The sequence below is a fragment of the Musca domestica genome, unplaced genomic scaffold, assembly GCF_030504385.1.
Source record: "Musca domestica strain aabys unplaced genomic scaffold, Musca_domestica.polishedcontigs.V.1.1 5, whole genome shotgun sequence".
NCBI lineage: Eukaryota > Metazoa > Arthropoda > Insecta > Diptera > Muscidae > Musca > Musca domestica.
In genome coordinates this window covers 9,225,227-9,231,411 of record NW_026712346.1, presented here as the reverse complement: position 1 = coordinate 9,231,411, position 6,185 = coordinate 9,225,227, and the positions used below count along the sequence as shown (strand labels likewise).

General features: G+C 23.9%; 2 pseudogenes; both read left to right on the top strand.

Annotated features, from left to right (window-relative positions):
• Window positions 1-2,326: 2,326 nt before the first annotated feature.
• Window positions 2,327-3,324, top strand: LOC131804923 (NADH-ubiquinone oxidoreductase chain 2-like; annotated as a pseudogene).
• Window positions 3,325-3,516: 192 nt separating this feature from the next.
• Window positions 3,517-4,064, top strand: LOC131804922 (cytochrome c oxidase subunit 1-like; annotated as a pseudogene).
• Window positions 4,065-6,185: the final 2,121 nt, after the last annotated feature.

Below are 6,185 nucleotides of genomic sequence, written 5' to 3'. Positions count from 1 at the left end.
TATATATATATATATATATATATATATATATATATATATATATATATACTAGCTGAACCCGGTGCGCTTCGCTACCCCTTTTGATTTTATATGCATTCAAAATTTTATTTACGAATATATGTTGGTTAAAAAAAAAACAAATTTAAAAATTTAAAAAAAAATTATTGCACTACTTTAATGCGTAAATAACCAAAACCGTTAGAAAAGCAGTAACATGACATACATACACGAAGGGTTTGTCCTTCGGATTTATTTATTTCATAGCAAATACCAAGCGTGCAGTAAACTGCAATCTTTTGAAGCTGAGTGGCATTTCTATTGCAATTAGTGAATTCGAGATAGCAACATACTTCGCTGATCCGATTTAAATATAATATTAAAAAAATACTTTTACACCAAACTCCGCCACACCTTACATAATTCATTGAAATTGGTGCGTCAAACATGTAAAATCGGCCGATAATATATATATATATATGGGAGCTATATCCAAATCTTAACAAATTTCCAATTAATTTGTCGCATTTATTATTGTAACCAAATTCCGCCACACATTCTGAATTTCATTGGTATCGGTCATATATATCATGTTTGGTGCATAACATATATGAAATCGGCCGAAATATATATGTTAGCTATATCCAAACCTCAACTGATTTCAATATAATTTGGCAATTTTTTCTGGTGCCAGATTTTGTCTCTCTCGCTTTGGGTGCATCAAATATGTGAAATCGGCTGAGTATATATATGGGAGCTATAATCAAATCTGAGCGTACTTGAATATAATTTGTCAAATTTATTTTTGTACCAAACTTAGCACTCATGCCGAATTTCATTGGAATCGGAAATACGTATCGTGTTTTGTGCATCAAATATGTGAAATCGGCGGAAAATATATATGGGAGCTATATCCAAATCTGAACCGATTTTAATATAATTTGACTAATTTATTTTCTAATCAAAATCCCGTTACATATTCCAAATTTCTTTGGAATCGAACATACATATCGTGTATGGTGCATAAAATACATGAAATCGGTCGAAAATATATATGAGAGCTATATCCAAATCTGAACCGATTTTAATATAATTTGACAAATGTATATTTGTTTTAATTTCCGCTACACATTCCAAATTTCATTGAAATTAGAGATACATAGCGTGTTTGGTGCATCAAATACATGAAATCGGTCGAAAATATATATGGGAGCTATATCCAAAATTTTTTAAATATAATAATTTAATAAATAATTAAATATAGTAGACAAATAATTTATAAATATAAATTTAATTATATTTTATGAAATAAATCAAAATTAAATTTTTAAAAAAATTTTTTTATAAAAATAAATCAAAATTTAAATTTTTAGATTTTTAATTTTTTTAAAAAAATCTCGAATTTTTTTTTTTTTTAAAAAATTTTTTAAAAATTATAAATATTTTTTAATGTAATTATTTTTTCTATTTTATTAATATATAATTTGTACAATAATAGGTCTCTATTTTTATATTGAGCATTACAAAATCTGAAATTTAGTCTATATACTATATTATATATATTATATTATATATACATCTATATATATATATAAATATTTAATTAATTAATAGATGAATATTAATCCAAATCAAAAAAAAAATTTCACAACCATCCAATTAAGCATAATAGTACGATTAATCTTGATTATTCAGGTATTTATCTATTAATGGTTATCTAATGTCTAATATATAGTATACATTATATAAATAATTTATATATTAATAAGTAATTACATAAATAAAATATATATTATTATATAATTTATATAATTATATTTCCTTATTATTATAATATAAGATTTGTATTAATATGTAATTTTATATAGAGAAATATATATATATATATATATATATATATATATATCTTTATGCATAAATTAATTATCTAAATTAATTTTTTGCTTATTTAAAAAAAAAAATAAAAAATTATCCATATACATTAATACTTAAAATCTAAAAATTACTATTTTTAATTATATAAATTGATTAATTAATAAAAAAAAATTATAAATTTTTCTCAAAAATTATGTATAAATATATATAAAAAAAAGAGCCTCATTGCATTGAATGAATTGCCTGATAAAAGGGTTACCTTGATAGGGTAAATTATGTAATTAATATTACATTCATTATATTTAATAGAATTAAACTATTTCTAAAAGTATCAAAAACTTTTGTGCATCGTACACCAAAATATATATATTATAAAAATATAAGCTAATTAAGCTACTGGGCTCATACCCCATTTATAAAGGTTCTAATCCTTTTCTTTTTAATTTTTAATAATTCATCAAAAATTATATTTTTAACTCTTTTAATAATAGGATCTTTAATTGCAATTTCAGCAAACTCTTGAATAGGAGCCTGAATAGGTTTAGAAATTAATTTGTTAGCTTTTATCCCCCTAATAAGAGATAATAAATTAATATCTACAGAAGCATCTTTAAAGTACTTTTTAACTCAAGCACTAGCTTCTTCTGTATTTTTATTTGCAGTAATTTTATTTTTACTTAATACTGGTAAAAATAATGCAAATTTAATAGAAATAATTATTCTTTCTTCTTTATTATTAAAGAGAGGTTCTGCTCCTTTCCATTTTTGATTTCCTAATGTAATAGAAGGATTGTCATGAATTAATGCATTAATTTTAATAACTTGACAAAAAATTGCTCCGTTAATATTAATTTCTTATGTAATTTTTAAGCCATTAATTATTATCAGAATTATTTTATCAAGTTTAATTGGTGCATTAGGAGGTTTAAATCAAACTTCTTTACGTAAATTAATAGCTTATTCTTCAATTAATCATTTAGGATGAATATTAGCTGCAATATATAATAGAAATATTTGACTAGTATATTTTTTATTTTACACATTTTTAACATTTCAATAGTGTTAATATTTAATATGTTTAAAATTTCTTATATTAATCAATTATTTTCTTTATTTTTTCATGAAAAAAGAATTAAATTTTTCTTATTTTTTAATCTTCTTTCATTAGGAGGATTACCCCCATTTTTAGGATTCTTACCAAAAATATTTGTAATTCAATCTTTAACTATAAATAATCAATTATTTTTATTAACTTTTATAGTAATAATAACATTAATTACTAAATATTTTTATATTCGATTATGTTATAGTGCTTTTATATTAAACTATTATGAAAATAGTTGAATAACATTTTCATACTATAAGTCTTCAAATATAAAGCTTTTATTAACTTTTTCTTATATTTCAACTTTTGGGTTATTTTTAACATCTTCCTTATATTTCTTTTTTTAAGGCTTTAAGTTAAATAAACTGATAGCCTTCAAAGCTATCAATATAAGAATAATCTTTTAAGCCTTAGTAAATCTATTACTCCTTTAGAATTGCAGTCTAATGTCATTATTGACTATAAAGCTAATTGATTAAAGAGAAAAATTCTCATAAATAAATTTACAATCTATTGCCTAAACTTCAGCCATTTAATCGCAACAATGGTTATTTTCTACTAATCATAAAATATTGGTACTTTATATTTTATATTTGGAGCATGATCTGGTATAGTAGGAACATCATTAAGAATTTTAATTCGAGCTGAATTAGGACACCCTGGTGCTCTAATTGGAGACGATCAAATTTATAATGTTATTGTAACAGCTCATGCTTTTATTATAATTTTCTTTATAGTAATACCTATTATAATTGGAGGGTTTGGAAATTGATTAGTTCCTTTAATATTAGGAGCTCCAGATATAGCATTCCCTCGAATGAATAATATAAGTTTTTGATTATTACCTCCTGCATTAACTCTATTATTAGTAAGAAGTATAGTAGAAAAGGGAGCTGGAACAGGTTGAACTGTTTATCCACCTTTATCATCAATTATTGCTCATGGTGGAGCTTCAGTTGATTTAGCTATTTTCTCTCTTCACTTAGCAGGAATTTCTTCAATTTTAGGAGCAGTAAATTTTATTACAACTGTAATTAACATACGATCAACAGGAATTACATTTGATCGAATACCTTTATTTGTATGATCAGTTGTAATTACTGCATTATTATTATTATTATTATTATTATTATTATTATTATTATTATTATTATTATTATTATTATTATTATTATTATTATTATTATCTCTTCCTGTTCTTGCTGGAGCTATTACTATACTATTAACTGATCGAAATTTAAATACTTCATTCTTTGATCCAGCTGGAGGAGTTGATCCAATTCTTTATCAACACTTATTCTGATTCTTTGGGCATCCAGAAGTTTATATTTTAATTTTACCTGGATTTGGGATAATTTCTCATATTATTAGTCAAGAATCAGGAAAGAAGGAAACATTCGGTTCTTTAGGAATAATTTATGCTATGTTAGCAATTGGACTTTTAGGATTTATTGTATGAGCTCATCACATATTTACTGTTGGAATAGACGTTGATACTCGAGCTTACTTCACTTCAGCTACAATAATTATTGCTGTACCTACTGGAATTATGAGCTTTAGGATTCTTATTTACTGTAGGAGGTTTAACAGGGGTAGTATTAGCTAACTCATCTGTTGATATTATTTTACATGATACATATTATGTAGTTGCTCATTTCCATTATGTACTTTCTATAGGAGCTGTATTTGCTATTATAGCAGGATTTGTACATTGATATCCTCTATTTACTGGATTAACTATAAATAATAAGCTTTTAAAAAGTCAATTTGTTATTATATTTATTGGAGTAAATTTAACATTCTTCCCTCAACATTTCTTAGGATTAGCTGGAATACCTCGACGATATTCTGATTATCCTGATGCTTATACAGCATGAAATGTAATTTCAACAATCGGTTCAACAATTTCATTATTAGGAATTTTATATTTATTCTATATTATCTGAGAAAGTTTAGTATCTCAACGACAAGTAATTTTCCCAATTCAATTAAATTCATCAATTGAATGATTACAAAATACTCCACCTGCTGAACACAGATATAATGAATTGCCTTTACTAACTAATTTCTAATATGGCAGATTAGTGCAATGGATTTAAGCTTCATATATAAAGTATTTTACTTTTATTAGAAACTAATGTCAACATGAGCAAATTTAGGTTTACAAGATAGTTCTTCTCCATTAATAGAACAATTAATTTTTTTTCATGATCATGCATTAATAATTTTAGTAATAATTACAGTATTAGTCGGATATTTAATGTTTACATTATTTTTTAACAAATATGTTAATCGTTATTTATTACATGGACAAACAATTGAAATTATTTGAACTATTTTACCTGCAATTATTTTATTATTCATTGCTTTCCCTTCTTTACGATTATTATACTTATTAGATGAAATTAATGAACCATCAGTAACTTTAAAGGCTATTGGTCATCAATGATATTGAAGTTATGAATATTCAGATTTTAATAATGTTGAATTTGATTCTTATATAATTCCTACAAATGAATTACCAGTAGACGGATTTCGTTTATTAGATGTAGATAATCGAGTAGTTTTACCAATAAATTCTCAAATTCGAATTTTAGTAACTGCTGCTGATGTAATTCATTCATGAACTGTTCCTGCTTTAGGTGTAAAGGTTGATGGTACTCCTGGTCGTCTAAATCAAACTAATTTCTTAATTAATCGACCAGGTTTATTCTATGGACAATGTTCAGAAATTTGTGGAGCTAATCATAGTTTTATACCAATTGTAATTGAAAGTATTCCTGTAAATTATTTTATTAAGTGAATTTCTAAAAATAATTCTTCATTAGATGACTGAAAGCAAGTACTGGTCTCTTAAACCATTTTATAGTAAATTAGCACTTACTTCTAATGAAAAAATTAGTTAAAAATATAACATTAGTTTGTCAAACTAAAATTATTAATTTATTAATATTTTTTAATCCCTCAAATAGCACCAATTGGTTGATTAAGCTTATTTATTATTTTTTCAATTACATTTGTAATTTTTAATGTAATAAATTACTATTCATATATTCCTTCAATACCTAAATCAAATTTAAGTAATAAAACTCATTTAACAAAGTCATTAAATTGAAAATGATAACAAATTTATTCTCTGTTTTTGACCCTTCATCAAGTATTTTTAATCTTTCATTAAATTGATTGAGAACTTTTTTAGGAATTTTAA